Source organism: Ambystoma mexicanum, chromosome 4p, assembly GCF_040938575.1.
Source record: "Ambystoma mexicanum isolate Mex_15411 chromosome 4p, UKY_AmexF1_1, whole genome shotgun sequence".
NCBI classification, from domain to species: domain Eukaryota; kingdom Metazoa; phylum Chordata; class Amphibia; order Caudata; family Ambystomatidae; genus Ambystoma; species Ambystoma mexicanum.
In genome coordinates this window covers 1,188,206,221-1,188,233,997 of record NC_090927.1, presented here as the reverse complement: position 1 = coordinate 1,188,233,997, position 27,777 = coordinate 1,188,206,221, and the positions used below count along the sequence as shown (strand labels likewise).

At 47.7% G+C, this 27,777-nt stretch overlaps 1 protein-coding gene across 6 annotated transcripts in view; it reads right to left on the bottom strand.

Moving 5' to 3' along the window:
• The window catches only part of STXBP5 (syntaxin binding protein 5), a 2,430,573-nt gene that overhangs the window by 288,452 nt on the left and 2,114,344 nt on the right, over positions 1–27,777 (bottom strand). The gene's annotated exons all lie outside the window — the stretch shown is intronic.

The following is a 27,777-nucleotide window of genomic DNA, read 5'->3' as shown; positions in this document are numbered from 1 at the left end:
TCACTTTAAAACTGCATTACTCTTCTAAACCAATCAGTGTCCTCTGGGTCATACTGCCCCCATCCAATTACATGTCCTCCACCAAGCCCCGCCTCAGGCAATCATCTTCAGATTTGGTAAGCATGTAGAGTGGCAGTATGACCAAGAAGAGTTTCAGATGGGGTTGGAGGGAGTGTTCGCATGTGAATCCATGCCAGACCCATGCTGGAGAATAGTTCATGTAAGTAACTTAAACCTTCTCAAGCATGGGGTCTGGCATGGATTCACATGCTCATGAATAACCAATACACAGCAGTACGCTTTACACAACCACGGGAGTTGGCAAGGCTCAACAGAAGCATTTCATACTGTTAGGCAGAATCCTATGCAGTGCCCTTAGGGACCACTGCACAGAGTTAAGACTACAAGTGGTAATACAAGTTCACCTTTGGTACAAGCCTGCACTACACAGAAAGAGTGGTAGCAGTGACTGAGCAGCCAGACTTATCTCAAGAGCAAATGAGCAGTAGTAGAGATTACACAAAGGACTACAATCACTGTGACTCAAGCAAACACTGACTCAAGGTTTCTGGTTAAAAAATATAAGTACATTTATTTTTAAACCATCTGATCACAAACTCTTCACTTCTAATACAATAAAAACACACTTCAAATACACCACACACAACCAATTCCCCTTGTGCAGAACAATTCAGGGTAAGTACCTTAGGATTTGACAGACCGGTGTTATGAAACAAAGACGTTACCGGGAGTACATATGCAATCACATTTTGACAGTAATGACAGTTCGGTCTCACTAAAGATACGCGTACCCGCGGGAAGAAACGTAACTGTAGTCAAACACACTTAACACATGGATTAACACAAGAGAGTTGGGGATAAAAATCATAGGCAATACTTTTGTCAAGGCAGAGAGAATCAGAGGGCACTTTCTAACAAGAAGATAAAAGTCAATAGGCCTGCGCCAGTGTAAAGTGGAACAGGGTTCCTGTTGCCGAGGATCACACGGTTAGAACAGTTCACGATTCAAGATTGTCTTCTCCGCTTCTCTTCGGTTCCTTGCAGTTCCAGTGGCGACTCAGCCCAAGAGTCCTGCCTTTTATGCGAAAATCTCCCATTCACACAGCCTGGCTGTCAATCACTCAGCAGGGGGGTTGTCCAGCCTGGACAACCAGCTCAGCCAATCAACACAAAGTGTGATTTGGGTCTCCAAGGAGACCCTGTGCAAGGGGTGACTACACCCCTCCCTCACATTCAGCCCACCTAGACAGCCAGGCACCAAAGGAGGGCTTCTTCATAGAAGCCCGCCAAAAGAAGGTGAACAAAGAAGGCAAACCTGGTTTGCTGCGCAAAGTAAAACGCAAGAAGGACTTTAACAAAAAGAAATGGAGGCTAAACCTGACCGGAAGCCGAAATAAAAAGTATTTGGGCAAGCGGGTTTATGTTCGAGGCTACCACAATAGCCTGGAACAGTACCACGTTTACATAGTATAATCGCGGTAGACAAGTAAGGATAGATACCACTGCCACCAGCCAAATCTAAATGTTAAAAGAGTAAAACAAAGCTCAGAGAGGCACAGACAAAATTATCCCTTTCCAATTCTCCATGTAAGATGGGGTGTACTGGGTCTGTAGTTTTAAAGTGACTATATAAAGTTTTTTTTCCCCAGTTAATTTTTATTAACAATTTTCAGTGAAACCGGTACCAAGAAACAAAAGGAAACAGTAACTCCCCCCCCACCCTCCTCCCAGATTCAAGAGGTATGTTGAAAGCATATCATCGTTATGCGAACTGTACACATAATGCAAAATTATTTCAAGTTACTTCGGCCCGGGTGGGTCAATGAGTCAAGTTCTGGAAGCGGCCTCCTCGTAGGGTGGCAGTGGTTAAATGTCTCATGACATCACAGGTCTGACTCGTCCTGAGGGCTAATGATGCCCAGTTCGCTTTGGGACACCAGGTCCGTCGGGCTCCCGCTTTTAGGTATGTTAGCAAATTGGTCCAGTCCGTGTTGGCCTTGGATAGAATAGGTGAGCCATTCCAAGGCTACCAGTGACCACAGCTTGGCGACCCACTTGTGTTCCTGTGGGGGGACCCTCGACTTCCACCTCCAAGCTAGTACCAGCGCAGCTGCCATCTTCATTATTATGTAAAGTTTGCGGTCCGCTCTAGCGGCCAGTGTTGTCAGCAATCCGTTAAGGCCTAATAAGTCCAAGCCCGTTTTGGGCTGGGTGGACTCCCAGCACCTGCGCGATTGCATCTTGGACCTGTGACCAAAATGTGTCGATTTTGGGACATTCCCACCAGACATGCGCCCAGGAGCCCACTCCGCCACATTCCCTCCAACACACCTCCGACACATTGGGGTAAATTTTTTTTTAACCTGGATGGGGTTAGGTGCCACCTCAGCATCAGTTTCAGCCACATCTCCCGTATTTGGATGGATCTAGCAAGTTTCGGGATCTGAGACCACAGCTTTACCCATTCCTGTTCCTCTATGGCCGACCCTACATCCTGCTCCCATTTGACCATATACTTGCTCGAATGCAAATTTTCTTGCCTTTTGATGAATTTATAAATGGAAGATACCACCCCCTTATCTCCCGTGTCAGTATCTAAGTACTTTTCAAATTGGGTGAGGGAGCGTAAACCTGCCTGCTTAAGCGTCTGCTGAGAGACCCAGTGCCTGATCTGGAGATAGGAAAATCTCTGCTTTTCCCCTAAGCCAAAGTCATTCTTACACTGCTCAAATTGTTTTACCTCTCCCCCCTCCAACATCTCCCACACCATTCGGCAGCCTCCCTGGAACCACGGAGCAAAGGTCAGCGGGTTGGTAACTCGCTGGAGTGAACTGTGGGTTCCCATGTATGGGCGTATGCGGGGATGGGAAAGTGGTAATGTGTGCTCTGCTTATGGCTTGATCCCACGCCTCGCCTGTAGTTTATGTTATAGCACTGCAATACATTTGTGGAGGCCTATCATGCTTTGGCACCCACAGAACTCCCTCCAAGTCCTTCCCCACCACCGCTCTATCCATCCGCCTCCACACCTTCCCTCTCTCATTTCTTTGCCGATCTCTGATGACTCTAATCTGGGCTGCAAGATAGTATACCCTAAAGTCCGGCTCCCCCACCCCACCCCTGCCGGACAAAGCTTTCATGAGGGAAGCCGCCAGTCTCGGACGCTTTCGATTCCAGACAAAGCTACTGGTTATTTTTTGTAGGGTCCTAAAGAAAGTAGCAGGGATTCGGACAGGGAGAGCCGAGAAATGATAGAGGAGCAGGGGCAAGATTGTCATCTTCAGGGCGTTGATTCTGCCCAGCCACGAGATTTCTAGGGATCCCCAGTCCACCAATTTCGATTTCACTTTCGGAAGGAGTGGAGGGAAGTTTGCCTTGTATCATTCCCCTGTGGTCTTGGTCAGGTGAAATCCCAAGTACTTTAGGGACGAGTCAACCCACCTGTAGTTATAAGCCTTCCTGAGGTCCTGGACCTCGCTAGGTGACAGGGTGAGGGGGAGCGCTTCAGACTTGCAGGCATTGATTTTTAGGCCTGCAACATAGCCGAACCTGTTCAACTCCCTCGCCACTGCTAGCAGGGAGGTGATCGGCTTGGTCAGTGACAATATCATGTCATCTGCGAAGGCCGCCATCTTGTGTTCCTCTCCTCCAAACGAGATCCCCTCTATATCCTCAGCCGCTCTTACCGTCTCCAGGAATGGTTCTAAGTGGAGGGCGTAGAGGCGTGGTGACATCGGGCAACCCTGCTTAGTGCCCCTTCCCACCCGAACCAGGGTTGATATTCAGCCGTTTATTGCTAGTCGGATTACTGGGTTACAGTAATTTGCCCTTACTCGCGCGATGAAGCCTGGGCCAAACCCCATTTTGCCCATCGCCGCAAACAGGAAACCCCATTCAACCCGGTCAAATGCCTTCTCGGCCTCGATGGCCAAGAGAAGGGCCGGGATGTTCTTTTTCTGTGCCTTTTCGACCAGGTGGGCCAGTCTTCTAACATTATCCGATGTTTGCCTGCCTTTAATAAACCCCAACTGGTCAGTGTGTATTACTTTGGGGAGGACTAATTCAAGACGGTTGGCCAGGACCTTGGTGTGAATTTTGGCATCTACGTTTATTAAATCTATTGGACGGTAGGAAGCACAGTCGGTCGTGTCTTTGCCCTTCTTGTGTATTAAAATGACTTTGGCTTCATTCATCGAGTTAGGGAGAGTTCCTGTTGACCCTATGCAGTTGAACAGTTTGGTGAGAATAGGGATTAAGACTTTTTTATGTGTCTTATAAACTTCGGATATGAACCCATCCGGGCCTGGGGCTTTGCTGGGTGGTAGGTTGTTGATCACCCTCCTGACCTCATCCGTAGTGATCTCCAGCTCCAGCGCTTCCCTATCCTCTTGGGAGATCCGACTGCACCCCGCTTGACTAAAATAGGCCTCCTGATCCACCCTTGTAGGGTCTCCTGATCTATAGAGGTCAGAGTAAAATTTGCAAAATTCACCCTCAATGTCGGGATTCTTAGTAAGGAGGCCCCCTGTCTGCCCCTTCATTTTCAAGATTGTTTTATCACCTTCCTCCTTCCTTAGCTTTCTGGCCAGCAAGCGGTCCCCCTTATTGTCTCTGATGTAGAACCTTTGACGCAGCTGGAGGAGATTTTGTTCGGCTGCCCTAGTCTGTATAAGGTTCAACTGACCCCTCACTGCCCTATATTATTCCCTCTTAGTGGCTGACATCTTATCCCCCATGTGAGTCATGACCTCCTTGAGTCTAGCTTCTAGTTGTGGCTCCTCCAATCTCAGCTCCCTTTCCCTTCTGGCCTTGATTGCTATGATCCTACCCCTAATGGTGGCCTTGAGGGCGTCCCACCAGTTTTGGGGGGTCGTGTCTTCCCAGTTGTTGTGGTTGGTCATGAGAGAAACTTGAGTGGGGCCTGATGCATAGGTTTGAAAGGTGCCCCCATGAGCCTTGTTACAACTACGTTGAGTTCCCATGCCGGGGCGGCAGCCTTCAGCGGTGGGAAAGATCGGAAAAGTCCCTTGAGGAACTCCTTGACGAGTTTGTGGGGCCACAGCAAGGATCTTCCTGGAGACCTGGTGTAGCGGGAGATGGCCGCCAGGTATACCTTGATGGATGCGTGCGCCAGACCAGCTCTTGCCAAATGCAGCAAGTATGGAAGGATCTGTGGAGCCGCGATCCTCAGAGGGGTCATTCTCTGTGACCTGCCCCACATAGCAAAACGCTTCCACTTATGGCCTTCGCACTTTAGAGTCGACGATGCCCTGACCTTGGCGAGGGCTTCCTTGCAGTCCACCGGCAGCTCATAACCTCTAAGCTCTAAGGCTGCAGGAGCCAGGCCTTCAGGTTCAGCAAACCTGGGTCGTGAAGAAGGATTGTGCCTCCCTCTCTGTTGAGCAGATCCGGAAGTACTGGCAACTTGATATCAGGTGACGCTGACAGGCTGAGCAGGTCCGGATACCATCTGTCTCGGCCACGCAGGGGCTATGAATATCATCCTGCATCGACACAGAGTTTGTTGATGACACGTAGCAGGAGAGAAAACTGGGGGAAAGTGTACAGAAACAGGCCTTCCAATGAGAATGAGAATGTGTCCCCCAAGCTCCTCGGTTGATGAAATAGGTTGGCAAACTTCTGGAATTCGGAGTTCGCTGCCGTGGCGAAAAGATCGATCAGGGTCTGCCCCATTTGACGAACAGGCCGTCCACTTGATCATGACAAAGTTCCCACTCCTGGCAAGCGCACGGTTCCCTGCTGAGGGAGTCTGCGATGGTGTTCTTGACGCCTGCCAGGTGGAGAGGGCCGAGGATCCTCTCCTGTCCGATGGCCCAGAGCTACACATCCTGAGCTTCCTTGGAGAGCTCTGGGGACCGAATGCCCCCTTGCTTCCTGATGTAGAACATAGTGGTGGTGTTGTCTGTGAGGATCCTCACCACCTTGCCCTTCAGAGATGGTAGGAAAGACTTGAGGGCCCAAAACACCGCCCGTAGCTCCAGGATGTTGATGTGCAGATCCTTCTCCTCTGGAAGCCACAGACCTCTGGCGTGTAGACGTCCAGTGTGAGCCCCCCAATCTTCCACAGAGGCTTCTGTGGTGACCGTCTCCTGGTATGGCAGGGTTTGAAATCCTGTTCACTGGGCGCTGTGGGAGCGCACAACCCACCACTCTATAGCCTGCCGGTACTGCTCGTTGAGAGGAATCCTGTCCGCAAAAACTTCCAACGTGCATCCAAGAATTCCTGTAGGAGTAGCATCTGCAATCAGCGAATTGATGGCCCGTGTCATGGGCGTCTTCGCCGACGACAGTAGTTGCACTTTCCCCGTGAATGGCCGCCAGCCTCTCCAACGAGGGCGACACCAGACAAAACACTGTGTTGAGTCCGGCAGCGAGGAACAGTGCATTCTACGATGGCGTCAAGCAGGACTTCCGACAGTTCACGTAGAATCCCAGCTCCGTCAGTAGTCGTGTGCTCGCCGGCCAGCTCCCGAGAGCGTGCGCGTATCAGCCAATCGCTGAGGAATTTTGCTGCTCCTGTCGGGGGAACAGGTGGAATACGAGACTCCAAGGTATGACCCTGGGTGAGAGCGTCCAACACCCATATGTCAGTGGTGATCTTCCATAAACCTCATCAGCCCGCCTTCAACCGGAGTGCAAGAGTGAGCGCCAAATGTCTTGGCCAGTTCAGGCCTGAATGGGTGCTGCAGCCAGTCTCTGCGGGCGACGGCACTAGCCTCTGCTACCGTAGGTCTGGGAGCAGGCTCCGTAGGCCTCCTGCGTGGAGGATTGGGGAGGTTGCCTGTAAAATGTGGAGAAACCTTTGGACAATCTGCTCGACTTTCCCTTGGAGGAGCGAAAAGAAGACGAGCCATGCTGCCGAAGGGTGACCAGGGAACGTGCAGTCTCTGTATCTGTTTTTATGGCTTGGAGGGACTCGTTGAATGCCGTTCCAAACAGATTCGCACCATTGAAAAGCATGTCCAGCACCTTTGACTAAACATCCTGACGAAAGTAAGTGAACTTTAACCATCCTTGCTGACGAAGGCAGACTCCGTTCCCCATCTGCCGGAAACCCCTGTTGGCGAAGATGTCACCGAGATGGCATGTTCTGACGCCACTTCCCCTTCCTGAAAGAGGGCGAGAGCTTCCATTTTGTTGTTGTTCGAGAAGAACTCCAGGATCGGGCCCAGCTTGTACCACAGCTCCCTGTCATACCGGGGCAAGATAGCCAGGGCGTTGGCCACCCCGATTGTGGATGCCGCTGTGTAAATAACCACCTTTTCCATGGCGTCTATCCTCTTTCCCTCGCTGTCCGGAGGTACTGATGACGATGAGGCCGGGTTAGCCAAAAAACGTCCTTGCGGCAGCTGACCCTACCGAGTCTGGTGACGGTTGAGACCTCATGCACTTGGGCACGGTGTCCGGCACCCTCTACTACTTCTCCAACCTGTCTCGCTTGGATGGAGCCGTGCATGGGTCTTCATTAGGGCCAAGCCCTGCTCCCAAATTTCATCCAGAAAGGGTACCTTCATGATCGTCTTCCTCTTGGATTCTCGCCACTGATACAAGAAACCCTCCTTTCTTTGTTTCCTCGGGTGCCATCTGGAACAGCTCGGAGGCCCTGGAGATCATGTAGTGGAACGATCCCACCTCGTCCAGTGAGAAACTATTAGGAGCATCCAAATGTGGCGATTCAGAGTCTGGTCCCGATGTGGTGGCAGAGGCTGACGCAGAGGTGTCGGGTGACGCTTTCTCTTTTTAGGTGAAGGCTGATCAGGAGCCTGCGGCACCACGGGTGCCGGTGCTGGTGGCAACCTCTGTTGAATCTCCGTCACCAGGGCATGGAGAGTAGAGAGAAGGTCCATGGAAATGTCCCTTGGCTGAAGATGGAGTGACGGAGCGCAAGGCCCTGCCCTGCTGTCATCGTCGTCCTCGTGGATCGCATGAACGGACTATTGGTGGTCGTCGTCCGTGGATGAAATGTCCATGGGATGAACGTCAACCTTGGACGGCTGTTCGGGGCCTCCTTGCCCACTGTCCTTTTTCCACCCTGAGGGCCCGGAACCGGGAACTCGACCGGTGTGTTTACGCCGCCACGGGTACCTGCAGCCTTCGCTGATGCCTCTGGGGTCGTGTCCTGCAGTGGGGCAGGGACACTCACTGTGCTGAAGGAGCCACCCTCGTAGGATTGGCTCCCACCTTCACGGTCGTCGTCACCATAGTTGTCGACAAAGTGGCCGACAAGGACTTTGGCTTAGCCTGTGGAGCCTGTTTGGGCTGCACAACCTTCTTCTCCTCCTCTGGCCTAGGCCTGTTTGATTTCTCCAGCAACTTGGCTGGGTGGATGACTTTCTCTGAGGAGGAGCTCAATTGCCGGCTGGCTATGGAGGCGGACGGTGATGGTGATCATGGCATATCCAACCTGAGACCTGCAGCAGCGGCGAACCCGGTGGACTCAAACTTGCATCTTTTGCCCTCATCTTGGACCCCCACGGATGGGGCGACTTCAAAGGACTTAGACAAGCGTTCTTCGGACCGGCCGGTCCTGGGTTACGCATGTCCCTGCATGGAGCACAGGGCAGGGGCCTTGTTAGAATTGAGCCATGCTGCCACTTGCTGTGCCTGCTTTTCATCGTCTTCTTCGAGAAGCCTAGGCATATCTCGCACTCCACCTCCATGTGATCCAGGTGCAGGCAGTAAAGATACTACAGATGTTGTCTTCCACAAAGACATTCCGTAGCCCGCATTTGGTGCAGGACTGTTTGACTGAAGAGGATCCCTTCTCTCCTATTCCTCCGACATGGTCGGATGGCGCAAAGTAGGCACAAGGTTGCCTTCTGGAATCTTCAACGAATCCGCGCCCTTGAGGGGCACAACATTTCACCAACAAAGGATCCCCCTTGCGGCCGATGAGGAAAAGAGCACAAGGGCTCTTGGACACAAAAATCTAACTTTTCTGCGAAGAAATCTGGAAAAACTTACTAAATGGTTCGGAGAGAAAACTCGAGGACACCCAACACTGGAGTGTGCAGTAAAGATCCAAAGATGGCTGCCAGAGGCGTAGTTTACGGAGAGGACTGTCTTTGGATGGGGGCAGTATGACCCAGAGGACAGTGATTGGTTTAGAGGATAAAAAGTTTTAAAGTGAAAGTGAAACTTTTCTTTTACAGAGGATTCCTAGCCTGACGACAGGGAATATTTATGAGCATGTGAATCCATGCTGGAGAAAGGTGATTTCAGGAGATTGCCGATTTCAGTAAAATGGCCTGCAGTCATTTCACCTACAACATTATACACACTAACGCCCATATCTGGTGCCCTGACACATCCTCTGACCCCAGCAGACTCCCCTAAACTATATGTATATAGGGAATGCCGGGGTAAGAGTAAGGGGGATAATGTGTAGGTGGGCCAGAGGAAAAATGTATTTAAAAGAGATTGACTTATTAGTAGAGCTGTGCCAGGCTTTAATGTAAAAACTGCATGGCAGCTATATACCCAACGGTTAGGGATTGTAGCTTTCACAGAGCAGCTCCTATGAGAGTTCTAAATCTGAATATTTGCTAACAGCAGGGAGGATCAGTCAGAGTTCTTTCAAATCGAAAAATGGAAACATACATTTTTTACCATGCAACACTTTGCTTATCGACTGCTTTAGGATACACATTGAAAAAGTGTTTCACTGAAAAATGTATATTTGCATATTACAGAATTATGTAAGAGTAAAAAAGTCTGCATACAAAAGATGCCATTAAGGAGAACAGGAAAGTTGAAGCTTACAAGCCTCTGCTATTGTATTAGTTCTGCCCACTTGCTTCTTCACTCTTTTTGACTGCTTACTCTCGGTTCTCTCCTCCTCTCCCTTTCTCCCTTTTCCTATCTCCTCTACTCCTCCCTTACTTTCTTCTATGCACTTAATCTATCAGAACTGTCCCTGGACCTAGTAAGATAGCAACCTCGTCTGGCTCCTTCCCAGTCCCCTTACTTGTCCCCCCCGCCCACCAGCACTATCTGAAATGTTGTCAGGCCTAGAAAAGTAGTCGCCCGTCTGTTACCATTTCCTTCCCACTCTCCCACTCCACTCCTCGTCAATGTCTTAGCTCTTGCACGTTCTGAAATGTCATCAGGCCGGGTACGATAGTTCATTTCACATCCTTACTGTTCATTGCCTGTAAGAATGTCATTGTATTTTCCCTTGTTCCCTCCCTTGCCTTGAAGCGCTTTGAAACACATTATCTATAGGTGCTATATAGATAAACTATCATATCTGTGTGCATGAAATAATTTCTGATATGAAAATATACAAGTAAAATTCTCATGTAGGAAGCCTTTACATTTATTTAATGAAAAGAGACTTAGCCTAAAGCATCATTCTTGATACAATCATAAGGGTAGTATGTATGTCAGTACAAACATAAATAAGAACAATCATTGGCTTTAGTTCGAGCAACTTAATTGCTGATGCCTTTAAAAAGTGCCTATGGATTGAAACTTATTTTAATATGATGAATAGAACCACATTGGATAACTAATGCCAAGGAATTTGGAGTTCTTTATTTCGATTAAACAAGCAAACTTTACATTGAATAATAATCAATTGGAGTAACAGATGATACTAGAAGCCAACAAATTGGCCCATTTGTTATATTTGTTTGTTCTGGTTTATTTTACCCTACCATAGGTTAGCAGGATGCAAAGAGCCAAACAAGTATTGATTTCAGTTGGTCTTTGAGCCCTTAAAAATTGTGGTTTTGTTTAGGGGTTTTGGTTGACACCCCACAATGTTTGCATTACAGTGCTGCCTTGGAGAAAAAGAAATGTTGCGCATCAAACAGATCAGAAGCAACATTACCAAATGAGGTGTCAAAGTCGAAGTTATGTGACATGTTTCCAGGAGGAGAACTGCTGTCGTTTGAAGACTGTAAACGCTTATTCAGAATACAAAAGATGGAAGGACTGAGATATGCACAGATAAGACATTAGGTACTTCACCCGGGAGTTAGAATGGCGGCAACTAGGAAACCTACACAGTTTGAAAGATTTCTATTAACCAATGACGGTAAGAAAGGCCTTATTTCCAATATCTATAAGATTTTGAATTGTTCGCTTTTGGATCCTCACTGGGCTTATATGCAGAAATGGGAAAAGGCGCTAGGGAGAGAAATCAGTAGGGCGGAGTGGGAAAGATTATGGAGGAAGATACCTAAACTGGCTAGAGCGTCTCAGCTCCAGGAAGCATGGTATAAGCTTTTACTCGGTGGCACTATACTCCTGCCCGGCTTCACAAGATGTTTCCCATGAGATCAGGCAGTTGTTGGAGGGGCTGTGGTTTGGCAGGAACGGCAGAACATATTTGGTGCAAGTGCCCCAGGATTGCACCTTTTTGGGGAGAGGTACAAAGGGCACAGGAACAGGCCTTTGGCCCGGGGGATATACGAACTCCAATGCAGATCCTCTTGGGCATCCGTGGGGCCCCAGACCAGGGGAGAATCAGAGGAAGGGAGAAAGCAAAAGTAATCCTGGCTGTTGCAGCTTTGCTGTTGATAGCTCAGAGATGGAAGAGCCCCGAGAGCCCCTTAAAACAAGATTGGCTACGGAAAGTTTGGGACATAGTGGCCTTGGAGTGGGCACCTTACGCCATGGAGGGTAAAGTGCAAAGTTTTGCTGCGGATTGGGGGGAGATTATGACTTTTCTTAAAGATGACTACAGAGTAATGTGGTGTCCACAGTGCCTGAGACTGCTTGAGCTACAATAGGGTGGAAGAACTGTCTGGAAGAATGAGGATGTGGGTTTTGAATGCTCGTCACTTTGGGGGGGAGGGGCAGGCGTGCGAGGGAATGTTTTCTTTGTTTTCTTTGCTTTTGACTTGTTGTACAATACAGTAAAATTCAATAAAAAGTGTTTTTAAAAAAAATAGTGCTATGGCCAAGAATCCTCAGCCAACGTCAAATAGAAAGCGGGAGTTCTATCTCAACTACGCAAATGAAGTCTGGCAGAATCATTTACATGCTAGGAAAAGGCAATACACTGAAAGGTTGTAAGCCTCAGTCTGTATTTAAGGCTGATAGACTCAATTATTCTGCAGCATCACAATACTTTTGTATTTTGTATTTATTAGATTTATATAGTGCTTTACGCCAAAGCGCTTTACACAACAACAAGAATACATTAGAATAAAATGGAAGCATTGCAAAACATGAGACAAACCATCAAAAACAAAATATTGAACAATTTACGTAGGAGTGTGTAAGAGAAACTGAACAGAGGAAGAGTAAAAGGGGAGTGAGGTTAACAGGACGGGGAATGCAAAAGATGAGCTTTCAAGGAGGAACGGAAGAAGGAGTAAGACGAAATGGAGGGGAGAGGTAGAGAGCTCTAGTGTAGGGGGGCAAGGAGCTGAAAGGAAAGGAAACGAGAAGGAGCACAAGGAGAAGGAGGAACAGTGAGTAGGAAGAGATCAGCAGATCGGATGGGGCGAGAGGGAGCATAGAACGAGAGGAGAGAGGAAAGGTGGGGGGGGCGAGTTCATGAAGAGATTTAAAGACGAGACAGAAGAAGTTAAATTTAAGTTGAGAATGAAAGGGAAGACAGCCTACGTAAGAAAGCGAAGAAGAAATGGAGTTGTGAGGAGAGAAAATGCAAAGGGTACGGATAGCAGAGTGATAGAGGGATTTGAGGGGAGCCAGATGAGAGGCAGGGAGGCCAAAGAGGAGAGTGGAGCAGTAGAAAAGACGACAGAAGATGAGGGAAGAGATTAAGAGTTTAGTGGCATGAAAGGTAAGGGAGGAACAGATTTTGCGAACATTAAAGAGGTGGAAGTGACAGGCACGCGGATGTAAGAGAAATGTGGTGGGTGAAGGAGAGGGAGGAGTCGAAGTGGAGGCCTAGATTGCTAGCAGAGGCAGAGATAGGGAGATTAGAAGGGGGAAAGAGAATAAAAGGAGGATGCGAGGGAGGGGGAAGCGTGTTAGAGGGAAAGAATAAGACTTCAGTCTTATCAGTATTGAAGGAGAGAAAGTGATATGACATGCAGTTTTTGATAGCAGTGAGACAGGAAGAGAGATTAAGGTGGATGTCAGGAGTGAAAGGAGAGAAAGAGCTAGGTGTCGTCAGCATTGAAATGGTAATAGATACCGAAGGAAGAGATGACCGGGGCAAGAAGGGAAGTGTAGAGTGAGAATAGGAAAGGGCCAAGTACAGGGCCTTGGGGAACAGCGAAGTCCAGGGGGAGAGTTGAGGAGGTACAACCGCCCCAAGAGACAGCGAAAGAGCGGTTGGAGAGATAGGAGGAGAACCAGTTGAGAACAGGGCCTTTGAGACCAAAGGAGGAAAGAGTGTTAAGGAGTAAGGGGTGATCAACGGTATCAGAGGCAATATAGAGATCAAGGAGGACGAGGACAGAGGATTTCTTTAGAGTAGCGAGTGGTAAGGAGGGAGTTGAGAACGGAAGTAAGGGCAGTTTCAGTGGAGTGTTTAGGGCGGAATCCAGATTGAGAAGGGGGGAGAAGATAGAGATTGGAGACAAAAGCAAAAAGTTGAGTGTAAAGTAAGCGTTCAAGAAGCTTAGAAAGAAATGGTAGAAGAGAGACTGGACGAAAGTTGGAAGTAAGGAGGGGGTTAGCGGAGGGTTTTTTCAGGATAGGCATAATAGTAGCAGGTTTGAAGGTGGAAGAGAAGGTAGCAGTGGAGAGATAAATGTTGAAGGAGGTGAGGTATGGGATGAGAAGATAATAGATTTTAGAGATCAGGGGGGTGGGAAGGGGATCAGAAGGGGCAGCAGTAGGGTGAGTTATGACAGGAGGAGGGAAACATTGGAAGGAGTTACAGGAGAGAAGTTAGACATGAAAGAGGAAAGGGCAGTGAGAGAGGGGGGAGAAGGGGAGTAGGAAGCGGAGCGAAGAATGTTTTGGCGCAGAGTGAGTATCTTAGAGGAGAAAAAGTCCACAAAATCAGAAGGGGAGAGAAGGTCAGGAGTAGGCGGGGAGAGAAGATGAGAGAGGGTCTGAAAGATACGACATGGATGGGAGGATTGTGATTGGAGGAGGTTAGGGTAGTAAGAACGCTTACCTAAGCTAAAGCAGGAGTCGAAAAGAGAGTGGTATGAGAATTGGAGGCTTGATTAGCAATTGAGCAGAGCTTGAGCGAAAGTCTCTCAAGGCGACGGAGGAGGCGGCGCATGGACACGAGGTGAGGGGAAAGCCAGAGTTGAGAGGGTTTGCGGATAGGGCGGAAAGAGGAGAGAGGGTGAAGTTGATCGAGGCTGGAGACGATAGAGGAGGACAGAGAGGATAAAGCTTCATTAGACGAGAGAGAGGATAAATCAGAGAGAGAGAGGGGGAGGGAGGAAGAGCAGGCATCTAGGAAAAGAGAAGGGCTAAAGTTACGGAGATCCCATCGAGAGAAGGAAATGGGGGAAGAGGAGGGAGTGGAGGGAGGGAGAGGGGGAGTGAGGGAGAAGGCGAGTAAGGCATGGTCAGAAATGTAGGTGGGAGGGTAGAGACTGGGGAGGAGGAGAAGGTAGAGGTAAAGATAAGATCGGAGGAGGAGAAGGTAGAGGTAAAGATAAGATCAACAGTGGAACCCGAGGAGTGAGTCGGAGAAGAAGGGAGGGGAGTGAGGAAGTAGGAGTCGAGAATGGAGAGAAGAGAAGAGGGGATGGTTGATGGGAAGAGGGGATGTGGAAATTGAAGTCACTGAGTACTGTAAGGGGAGATGAGGGAAAGAAGGTGATCAAGGTCACAGAAGGAGGAGAAGGGACCAGGCGGTCTGTAGAATATTAGAAAAGAGATAGCGAGAGGGGAAGTAAATGATTTGTACAGATTTTCAAAGGAAGGGAAGACAGGTAGAGGCGTTGGAGAGGGGGAGGATTGACAGAGTGATAGAGGAGACCAATGCCACCACCACGGCCAGAATGGCGGGAGACATGAGAGAAGGAGGAAGAGGAGGTGGTTAATGGCCAATAAGCATAAAAGTATGACAGAGATCTTATGTTAAGATTGTGGAAAATGCAGATGGGGTCCTGGTGACAAGGAATGGGGAAATCTGTGAATGTTTTAGATTCTTTTATGAGTTGATTTATACTGAAGATGTTTCTCCTTTGAGATCAGACTTGCATGAGCTTTTTGGGAAAAATTGAGGTTCAAGCTTAAACCAGGAGAATAAAATGGCTTTGGATGTCCGGATTGAGAAAACTGAGATTGTAACAACTATCGGTAAATTTAACATGGGGAAATAACCAGGATTAGATTAGATGGTTTGTCAGCCGAGTTTTAAAAGTACTTTGTGACTCAGTTGGCTCCATTTGTTTTTTCTCCAAATTGTATTTATTCTTTTGACACTTCCATGAACAATGAATCAAAATACAATAGTTCTAATTGGATTTCTTTAACTGTATTTTTCAACATGGAGCCTTATGTCCTTCCATGTGGGAGGCATTGATTAAACTGATTCCTAAACCAGGCAGGGATCACAACAAATGTGGAATTTATCTACCAATTTCACTGCTGAATGTGGACATTAAGCAGGTAACCAACATTTTTGCAAATATGTTAGATAAATATATGGGGACTTGATACATGAATCCAAGGTTGAGTTTACGAGACATTGGTATACTTATGATAACATCTGGATGATTGTTGATATATTGGGGCTCTGTGGCAGTACTGTATCAGAGGTGTCATGGTTTTCTTTGATTCAGAGAAGGCTTTTGACAGAGTTAATTTGGAATTATTGGATTATACCTTGTTGAGATTGGGATTTAGTGAAGGATTTTTAAGGGCAGCGTGTTGCCTACATTGTGAGTTGACGGTGAAGATCTGGGTAAATGGTGAGCTCTCAGACTCATTTGCCTTAACACTGGGTACTAGGCAAGGATGCCCATTGTCTGCTTTTTTTATTCAAAATATTGCTTTGGAACCCCTGGTGGCTTATATTAGACAAGACAAGTAATTTGCAGGGTTTGTGTGGGGGTCGGTGTGTGGGAAGAACAAGTTACTTTCTTACCTGGTAACATTCTTTCGATGGGATTTTCCGACGACGTATTCCACATCCACGACAGGTAATCACCACAGCTGTGCTGCTTTGGAAAATGTTCAGCGTCTGCGTCAATGACGTCGATACGCTGTCCTCGAGGGCCTCCATTGATCCGACGTCACCGGATGTTATATGTAGGACGCACAACGCCCGTAGCTTCAGTTGTAGTTTCTTTCCCAGAACGTGTGGCACCAATCTTCTGCCAGTATGACTACAGAAAGCCTTGCGGAAACGGAAGCTGCAATCGCATAAGAAATTCTGTAGAGGGGCAGGCTGGGAGGGTACGATGTGGAATAAGTCGTCGGAACATCCCATCGAAAGAACGTTACCAGGTAAGAAAGTAACTTTTTCTTCAAAGGGATTGGTTCCTCTGACTTATTCCACATCTATGCCAGACTCCCAAAGTAGTACCAACGTAAGGAGGTGGGAAAAGAATTTAGAATTTTAGAATGCCCAATTAAATTGCAGAATAGAGGACCGCCGTGCCAAACGCCAAATCTTGCCCATGGATAGAATCCAGGGAGTAGTGTTTTACAAAAGCATGGACAGAGGCCCATGTGGATGCTTCACAAATGTTACGAATGGGAACACACCTCTGCAGGGCAGTAGAGGCAGCCACACCTCTTGTAGAATGGGCCAGTAAGCCTACCGGAGGGTCCTTACCCGCCAAGCGGTAACATTCAGAAATGGTCAAGATAATCCATCTAGACAAAGTCTGTTTAGTAACAGCTTGCCCCAAACGGCTTCCAGCGTATCCTACAAAGAGCTGATCGTCCACTCTGACCCAGGACATGCGTGAGATGTAGAAACTTAAAGCTCTCCTAGGATCAAAAATATGGAGCCTCGCCTCTTCCTTACCAGGATGCGAAGGAGGATAGAACGCTGGAAGAATGACCTTATGACTTAAAGGAAATTCCGACAACTTTTGGAAGAAAAGAAGGACGAACCCTACGGACAACCCTTTCCTTATGGAACACTGTGAAGGGTGGCTTAACGGAAAGTGCCTGCAACTCACTCACTCTGCGAGCGGAAGTGACCACAACTAAAAATACAGTTTTCAAAATCAACAGTCTCAAAGGACAAAAATGTAAAGGCTCAAACGGAGCTCCCATTAGGAATTTTAGAACCAGATTCAAATCCCAACCGGGTACCTGGAAAGGTGACGGTGGGAACACATTAGTGAGCCCTTTCAGAAACTGAGAAATCAAAGGAATTTTAAAATAAGAACAGTCCTCAGACGAGCGTTTAAATATGGACAGCGCTGCCAGGTAACCTTTAATGGTACCCACTTGCAGGCACTTGTGGTCTAACGAAAGCAAAAAAGACAGAACCACAGGAATGGCACATGAAAAAGGATCCACATTCTTAACCCTGCACCAGTCGCAGAACTTCCTCCAACAGCAACGGTACAGGGACTTCGTTGCAGGCCTTCTGGCTGAAAGCAACACCTCCATCACGTCTTCAAGGAGGTCCCATTCCTTATGCCTCAACCTTTCAGAAGCCAAGCATGAAGATTGAGGGACTTGACCTCTGGATGGAGAACCTGACCCCCCGACCGTGAGAGCAGATCGACTCGGTAGGAATGATGGCGTGGAGGGGTCCAGGTACCACGTTCTCCTGGCTCATGCCGGAGCAATGAGGATCATTCAGGAACCGTACCTCCGTAACCTTCGCAGCACTTGCGGAATGACGGGGACTGGAGGAAACGCGTACTGCAGTGGGAAGGACCACTCCACTACTAACGCGTCCCCTAAGGCTCCTTTTGGAGGAAATTCCCACAAGCAGAATCTTTTGCACTTCCGGTTGACACTGGTGGCAAAGAGATCCACTTGTGGTGTCCCCCAAAGGGCGAAGATCTCCAGGAGAATCTCCTCAGCCAGCTCCCACTCGTGAGAGACTGTGCTGTGCCTGCTCAGAGCATCCGCCCACAAGTTTTCGTCTCCGGCCAGATGAACTGCCGAGATCGAAATTTCCTGCTGGATGGTCCAGAACCAGAGTTGCATCGCCTCTCTGCACAGAGGGAGAGACCCTGCCCCCCCGACCCTTTTTGTTGAGGTAGTGCATGGCCACTGTATTGTCCGTCAGAATCAGGAAAGTCTTCCCCCGCACCGACGGCAGAAAAGCCTTCAGGGCTAGCCTGACGGCCCTCAGCTCCAACAGATTGATATTGAGTCTGGACTCCGATGGAGACCAACGACCGTTGACTGTCAACTCGTTGGCATGAGCTCCCCATCCCGTGAGGGATGCGTCCGTCACGATCGTCGCCTCCGGCCAGGGTAGCCAAAATGAAGCCCCCTTCATTAGATTGCCTTCGACAGCCGACCACAGAAGATCCTGGGCGACCGAGGGCGGCACCTGAACGGGATCCGACATCCTGCCGGAGGACTGTGACCACTGCATCTTGAGAGCCCACTGCAGAGATCTCATCCGCAGCCTGGCCTCTGGCACCAGGAGGATGCAGGATGCAATGAGGCCGAGCAACCTCAAGAACTCGAACGCCAAGAGACTCTAGGCAAGTTGAAACTTGTTCACCATCTGCAGAATGTGATGAGCCCTCACCTGGGGAGGAAAACAGCCCCAGGGATGTGTCAGGCACCGCTCCGATGTACTGGAGCCGCTGGGTAGGTGTCAAGTGGGACTTCTTCAAGCTGAGGGAGAAGCCCAGCCTGTGAATGGAGTGGCAGGTTACTGACAGATGATCCAGGACTTGCTCGGGAGAGCGTGCCCTGATCAACCAATCATCCAGGTAGGGGTAGATGTGAATCCCCCCTTTCCTGAGATACACTGCAACCACCACCATGAGCTTGGTGAAGACCCTCGGGGCGGAGGTCAATCCGAACGGCAGGACCCGAAACTGAAAGTGTGAGTCGCCAACCGCAAACCTCAGGTACTTCTTGTGCTTGGAATGAATTGGCACATGAAAGTAAGCGTCCTTGAGGTCGAGAGACACCAACCAGTCTTGAAGTTGAAGGGCCTGGAGCACTTGAGAGAGAGTAACCATCTTGAACCTGTCCTTCCTGAGGAGCTTGTTCAAACCAAGCAAGTCCATGATGGGTCGGGATAAAAAAATATGGGGAATGCCATCCCTTGTTCCTCTCCGCTACAGGCACCAGTTCTATGGCACCTTTCTCCGGCAGGGATTTCATTTCCTGCGCAAGGAGCGGATCTGAACTCTTCAAAGAGAGATTCCCTGGTGGATTGTCGTGAGGCCTCTGCCGGAAAGGAAGACAGTAGCCGTGGGCTACGATCTCCAGAACCCACACATCTGAAGTAATGGCACGCCATTCTACAAGATGCTGTGCCAGCCTTCCCCCAACCGGCAAACCATGGGACATGGCCTTATGACTGAGCTGAAGCGGCTGCGGCAGTGCCCGAGGGGAAAAGAGGCAACTGCTCGAGTGGCCTTGGCACCTCGAGTACCCTGTTTTCCACCTCTGGTACTCCTACGTTGGCCACTTTGACTGACCACTCCCCTCGATCTACCAAAAGACGAGTAGTGCCGAAAGGAACCTCCCCTCCATTGCTGTCCCCTACGACAAAAAGGCAGAGGTTGGCGAACTGCAGCGCTCAACGACTTCGCTGCAGCCTTTGAGGTCTGCAACCTCTCAAGGCTCTCGTCAGCCTTGCTGCCAAAAAAAGGGACACCATCAAAGGGCATGTTGAGAAGCATCACAGTGCTCGCCGCCATGGACCGGCTGACACAGTCTGCCATGTCCAGACCCGACTGAACGGATTCACACATGGCATCCTTGCCATCCTGAACGAGGGCAAGAAAACCATCCCGTTCCTCCCCTTTGGGAATATGATCAGCCGCCAAAGACACACAATTCCACACAGTGTGAGTGAAACGTGCTAAAGCACACACAGAGTTGGCTGCTTGTAAAGCCATACCCCCTGAAGAAAACACTTTCTTTGCCCAGCCATCAAAACGTTTGTCGTCCCTACCAGGAGGGATGGTAGGGTACGACGCCTGCTTTGCCGGGGCCGTAGCCGCCTGCGGCACCAAACTCTCAGGAGTGGGGTGCGTCATCAAGTAGCAGGGGTCGCTACTGGCTGGACGGTATTTTTTCGGCAACGACTTGCTCACTGCCGGGCTGCCGCCACCCTTCTCTGTAAAGCCATATGAAATGGCAGCACCAGGTCAGTGGGTGGACCTTGGTCAAGGATATCTGTCAGGTCTTCCTGCAGAAAATCCACTGGTGGCGCAGACCACCCCAAGTACTCCGTCACCCTAGACATGAGGCGCCTGTATGAACATTCAACATGCGTACCAGGCTCAGGGCTGCCAAACTCGACCTCAGGGGAGGTATCAAGACCACTGGCGTCATGCAAAGACTGACGCAGATCTTCCAAATGGCTATGACCAGATAACAGGTCGTCAGGAACCTCATCAGGTACCAAATCTTCCTCAAATCTTCCTCAGTCCCTTCATCCACCTCAGAGATATATTCCAGAGGCTGGAATAAATCCCTAGATGAGGGCACAGAAAAAGGTTCAAATACAGGTCTCACTGACTTTTTCACCGATGCACGGGGTACCTCCGGTAAAGCCTCCACAAAAGGCGTCTAGGGCTTCGACGGAATGGGCGTCGACGTTGAGCGTGGCGCCGATGGCTTCGATATAGGCCTCGAGGGCGGTGCCTCAAGCGTGTCCTTCAACGGCCTCGGCGCTGATGCCGTCGACGACTTCCTCGGGGGCGGAGCGTCGAGAGAGTCCCTCGACAGACATGGCGCTGATGGCGTCGATGTCTTCTTAGAAGACCTCACAGGTTCCGCCAGTCTCGAGGGCGTCGAGGACCAGGACCTGAAGCGGGCATGGCAAGAGCGATCCACTTTGTCCGATCGGGACCTCGAAGGCTCCCGATGATCGCACCGACCGCCGGAGCCCGAAGGCATGCGAGCAGTGGCCTTAGCACGTAGCACGTTCCCTGCCAGCTTCTTTCGAAGGCGCGGATGGAAGAGAGCCCTGCGATTGGAAAATCGCCATCATCTCCGTACGAAATGCATCCCATTCCGCAGGAGAGGAATGCTTGTTGGGACAAGCAACCCGCCGTCTGGCGGAGTCCTCAGACGAGGACGGGGAAGGCGACCGGTGATGGCGCTTCCGCGAGTGCCTCGAGGAGGCAAAGGAATGGCGGGAACCACTACGGGACCGAGAATCGTCGGTCGAAAGCCCAGCGGATTTAGACTTTCGGGGTTTGGAAACCCTACCTACAGTAAGCTTCTTCCGGTCCTGCAAGGCCTTCGACGTTAACAATGGCAATCGTCACAGTCATCGGTGGCGTTGTACTCGCCGAGGCACCAGAGGTAGAAGTCGTGTGGGTCTGTAGGTGACATCTTGGAACCTCAGTCCTGACACTTCTTGAATCCCCACCGCGGTGTAGAAGAAGACAAAGACATGATATCTTCACAAACACCAAGTTCGAAGAACCGATAGAATTAACAGAAGAACCGAGGCGCGCCGAGATCTCCGAAGCGAACACGTTCGTGCAAAAAATTGAACTGAGGCTACAGGCGTTGTGCGTCCTACTTATAACATCCAGAGACTTCGGCTCGACGGAGGCCCTCGAGGACAGCGTATCGACGTCATTGACGCAGGACGCAGAAAATTTTCGAAAGCAGCACAGCTGTGGTGATTACCTGTCATAGATGTGGAATAAGTCGGAGGAACCAATCCCTTCGAAATTAAGGGACTTTCTTAAGCTGACAACAGGACAGTAATTCTGTTCAATCCAGGGGAAGGTAGTATACTGTTTAAGAACATGTTTGAGGAGGTGGGAAGGTTGTCAGGTCATACAATTAATTACGACAAGATGGATGTTTTTCTGCTGCCAGTTTCTTGTCAAAGAGGGAACTTTGCTTCTTGGAACGGTAAGTGGTCTGATGTTCAGGTTACATATTTGGGGATGTACATTGTACATGACATAAAAACGATTTTAGAATTCAATGTCAATAAGTTGACCAATGTGGTTTTAGGTGATATTAATAAATGGGAAAGGTTGTCACAAAATGTTTGGGCTAAGGTCAATGCTATTAAGATGACCCGTCTTACTAAGGTTCTAAATGTCAATGGCATCTGCTGTGATTTTCCAAAAAGTTGCTGTAGAGGATTGATGGGATTTTTCATAACTTTTTATGGGGCAAAAAAAAAGAGCCCAAAAGTTCCACGATTTATACTGGTGTGCATTGTTAAGAAAGTTTTTTTTTTAAATTCTGATCTTAACAATTACCACAAGGGGTTTTTGCTTAAAATGTCGGCTCACTAATTTAAAGTGGTGGAGTCTCAGTCTCCGCTCTAGAGGACAATAGAAAGGAATGCGACTTCTCATTATGCATTCGACAATATATATTCGATGGAGAAACTGGCAAATATGAACAATAAATTGCCTTCAATTAATCCTACTCAGGAAGCTTTGACCTCGTGGCTGACAAAAATCAAAAGATATGGCTACACTGTGATGCATCACTGTGGCATAATACAGTGCGCTTCAGATTGGGAACAGAACCTTTTGTTGGCGAAGTTAGGTCAGGAGAGGGGCATTGCAGGTGGGTGACGTTTTGTAGGATGGAAGTGTGATGTGTTGTGCGGCACTGCAAAAGAAGTTTTATTTGGGGGAAAGAGAATTAGGGAATTAAAATGGCTTCTCTCACATAGACTGGGTATGTTGGCTATCCCATTGGAAGTTAAACCAGAACTTTGTAGAATCTTTGACTCACCCCCCACAAATGGTGTCCACATTTATCAATATGATACGGATGAATCCTATTTATATTGATTCCTCGGACAAACTGCAGCAAACGTGGGCAAAAGAATTGGGACTGTGATATCTCCCCTAAGGATTGGGATTATTTACTGAGGGTATGGTTTAAGGCTAAATTGGACTTGAAGCTCTGCCTTTGCCAACAGAAGATGTTGGGACGGTTATACTGGATGACTGTACGGCTACATGGCTTGGCGTTATTGGACAATGATAGGTATTGGAGTGGTGGTAATGACAGAGGCACATTGTTGCACATGATTTGGGACTGCTCCAGGGTTCGAGACTTCTGGGGAGATGTACCAGATAGATTGGATGTGGTACTGAAGATTACTTTTCCTAGAACTCCATATCAGGTTGTTTCATTGTCATGTAAAGAGAGATGTGAGATTGCTAAGAGACATCAAAAGTGGATTGATGGAGCCTGATCTGCAGGGGCAAAACCTATTGAAAGTTTGGAAGACTAGGAAAAAGCCACAGGTGGAGAATTGGCTGAATGAATTGTAGGTTCTGTTTAGCTATGAAAATGTCATGCTTTTGAAACAAGACCGAGAAGATCATTATTTGGAGTTGTGGGCGCCCTTTAATGATTTATATGGTTTGTGTTGGGTTTCTGACTTGTAATAGGTTTTATAGTGATTAATAAATTGAGTCGCCTTCACTGTGGGGCATGTGTATATGTATGTTTGCTAGCTGTGTGGTCTGTTTTTTGAATAATTGTGGAGTTCTTTCTGGTGATGGTTATTTCTGTCAATTACTTAATATGTTAGGTCATTGAGGTATGCTTATTTTATTTGTTAGGAAGCTATGTAGGCTGAAAAGTTGGGTCTGCTGAAGCAATTGTGTATATTCTATCACTGTTGATGAATTTGGTTCAATTTTTTGAAATACATAAATATAGAATTTAAAATAAAAAAAATCTGGGTGAGGTGGTCGGCATAAAAGAATTACAGGCATATCTTAGTTCTCTTAAAACTGGGAAAACACTCGGCTTGACCATTTCCTGTTAGAGTTTTGCATGATTCTGCAGGAAACAGCAATCAGCCAGCAACATGAACTACTCCGGGAATCAGCAACAAAGAATATGCTTTTTACAACTTTGAGACATGTTTCTGTCACCATATGTCTGAAAAATGACAACATTTCAATGAGTTGTAAGAGCTGAAGTTACACAAGCATGATAAACAGTTTGTAAAGTTCTAGCAAGAAGGGTACTCAAAATGATCATCTAATTGAAACCGATTTTTGTGAAATTAAAATATATGGTAGACACTAGGACAAGGCCTTTCTGGTAACTGGCCTTTGTTGCTGATCTACATTATTAATTTGACTTCTTTTTTAAAATGTAAACTTTGGTTGACCTATTTTTTCTCATTTTAGGGATCCCCATGCCCACCACTTACCACTTTATACGTGTGTGTGATGCTGTGTTTGGTCACCTAGATCAAACTGAGTGTAACAAAATGCACACACGCCTTCCCTCCCAGATTTAGGCAGGAGACTCCTGATTTTCTATAGAAAAAAGTTGCTCTTTTTTTACTTTCTCCCTCCTAAAAGAATTCTAACCCTGATGCAATCCAATGCAAGTATTCTGTTCCCTCTCCCAAGTGCTCCAAAATGTTGGCATCTATGAAAATGTTAACTTTTAAAAATAAGTTGATCTAATAATGGCATACCAGCCAAAGAATGAGAGGACCCCCGACAACAGGTAGCCATTTCTTAGGATGCAAAGAAGGATTTTGAGAGCAAGTTGAATAGGAATACCCAAACAATTGCGCACCGAATTAATGAATTAATCAGGAATTCTATCGAATGGCATCTGCATTCTGTAACTGCCTGGTTTTGACAACATTGACCAGACTATTGTAGTACTTTAATAATATGCCATACTTGAGTAGACAATCTGTGGCAGCGTAGTGGACTTAGATACTTGTGTCTTAAAGTAACTTTCTTTATTATTTAACTAGGCAGTTTCTTCTCACTCTCATGATTACTTCATCTCGCAAATATTTCACCTCTTTCCTTTTTCTTGATAATGCTGGTCTCTGGTTGGCATCTTAATGCATTTGCATGATTTTCGTAATTCTCATTTATTCTCTGGTTCATGCTCCTCTGCACTTTTTTTTCGTAATGCTCATTTGTTCTCTGGTTCATGCTCCTCTGCACTTTTCTCAAGACCTAGACTCTTTGTAAACTTCTCAACACCTCTCAGTCTCTACTCATCTTTCAGGTTTCTTAGCACCACGCTCAGGCTTTAGGCAATCTGTTAGGATTCTCCAGAGCAACAGCCTCTACCTGTGGCAGGCAGGTATTGGGAGAGAGAAGCTGCTCCAGACTCAGTACAGTAGCTCAACGGTTCGTCCTCCAGATTCAGATAACACATCTCCTTCAGTAATCCGGCTTGCCTTATACCACTAATGTTTACTCTTGGTTGATAGGGAGCCCCCCCCCACTCTTTCCTTTCAAATAACACTGGCTCAGTCAGTTTTAGCTCTGTCCCTTCTCCCATCATGCTCTGATTTCTGGCTTTTGTGACAGGACTGAGAAAGGTAAAGTAATATAAACCCTGTCAGTTACCTAGGATGTTGTCAGTAATTGAAATTGTATCATGAACCCTCCACATGGAGCTTTTACTTAGTGGGTAGAAAAAGGTTGCTAAACATTTTGTTTTGCCCATTGACTTTGTTCTTCTAGGCTTATAGACACTTGGCCACAATCCCATTCTTTTAGTCACTAGATAAACGTATGGAAAACTTGTTTTGGACAGGCAAACATCACAGGTGTGTCAAATACTTTTAAGATATGTTAAAGATTGACGGGGTGGTTAACACTACTTAAACCTGAACAGTATTATTTTGCTGGGCAGCTGCAATATGTTGCTCAATGGCCATTGGTTTGTTTACCTGTGTGAGAAAACCAAATTGTTTCTAGTGATTACACATCCCCAAGGACTAAAGGTCCTAGTATGGCATACAATGGGATGCCTGGACTGTATAATATTAGCTCAACAGTGATAAAAAAAGGGCTTTAGGAAAGCTGGAGAATACACGCCTGTAGCGATATCTGATCAGTATGGGGAGAGAACCGATTAACACAGGAGACTAAAGTGATACTCTGCAAACTTATTTGGAGAAGACCTATACATATACACGCTTCAATTTAGGCTCCCTCACTGGGCTCGGTCCATCCTTTGTACTGGAAAACATTTATGCTCCGTCCAGTTAAACACTTTTTTACTAGCTACCACTGGAAGCTAGTAAGAAGAGGATTCTGGTATTCCCTAATTTGTTCAAGGAGACTAAGCTGAGGAGGCAAGTGCTGCAGAGAATTAAAAAGCACTTGTTGAAAAGGAGATTAGAAGCTTCTAACTAATACCAGTTTACACTAGGACCAGAATATCTTCAGCATAAATGTACACGCTACAAGCCTAACAGAAAATTCAGATCAGGCTCAGCACTCCTCCTAATCATTCCAGTGACAAAATCTACATATGGGGGGCTCCTCCTCAGTTCACCATCTGGAACTCCCTCTCATTAACCATCCACTGCATAGAAGACAACCTCAACTTCAGGAAGGCTCTCAAAACCTGGTTCTTCCGATCGGCACCCTGACACACACATCCCGGAATCTCACACCCAAAGATGGAACATAACATGACTAAATCGAATTATGCTTCAGTGTTTCTTTACCGGACCCTCATGCACTGCATCCCACGGAAAAGAGCAGTGTACCAAAGGGGGCTCATGCCATACAGCCGCATACATCTGTGATGAACACCATTTGACTAGATGTACCCTAAACATACATCATGCTCGGCAACCTCCAATAGAATACAGCCGAGTCCCACGCATAATGTGATCCACCCTTTCACATAGATTTACTGTTTTGACTCTCCTGACTATTTGACAGCACCCGTCCACTTACCATATGGGCTGCTGTTGGGAAATTAGCCACTCCCTACCAACCTTCATTCTGGCTAAAAATGCACACATACATTTTAACACTCCTTTCATCACTGCTCAACTTCTGACAACAATCATCTGAAGGGCATTTATCCTCACTGCGCTTCGAGGCCATACCAATGGCAGCAGGCGCTATACAAATACCACATAACATGAGGAGAAAGTGCAGATGTACTTTCAAATGGATGTAGCCCGAATATTTTGCGGGAGACTTCTACAAGGAAGGAACACTTTTGGGGTGGTGAAGGAGGGGTTGAATTAGTTAAAAATTCTATGCATGTTACTCTATTGACACTTGAGACCTGTTCTGGTTGACACGTAAGAATTACTGCTCACCTTTATGGGATAGGGGTATCATCAACATGCAATAGTTCACGCTCCCAGTGAGCATTTTAGTGTTTACTCATACACACCTGTGCCCAGGAAGTTTAAAAGGCAGGTGCAGCAGAACACCAATCTCTGCTGCTGGCGGGATAGAACAGCATCTTTCTGTGAGGCTGGGGATATCGACGGGCGAGTACCAGCATGGTGGAGCCAGGCGGCTCTCTGGCCAGGAGCCAGAGAGGGTGAATGCTGTACAGCAAGGAAGACACGCTGCAGCAAAGCCAAGAGCCTGCGAGGGACCCCTGGTCATTTGCAGGTGATCAAGAGCAGCGCTTTCCTTATCAGTGCCCAGAGCGAAGCAGATGCTGGAACTGGAAGCAGCAAGACCCCGAAGAAACCAGGCTGAGGCGGTCACGAGGGGGAAGCAGATGAAAGTACTTCTCTAGTTAACTGCAGGAGCATACAACACCACCAACGAACGCCATTGAGACTTCCCAGAGGCCATGGGCACTCTGGGGCGTGTCAGCGGGTATGCCGAATGCAAGTGAATGAACAAACAACAAGAGGGAGAAAGAGAGATTGTACTTGACATTAAAAGGGGAAAGACATTTGAAATAAACCCCTTTCAAGAAAATAGATGCAAATTGTGCAAACTTAGGAAAACCCAGGACAAGATT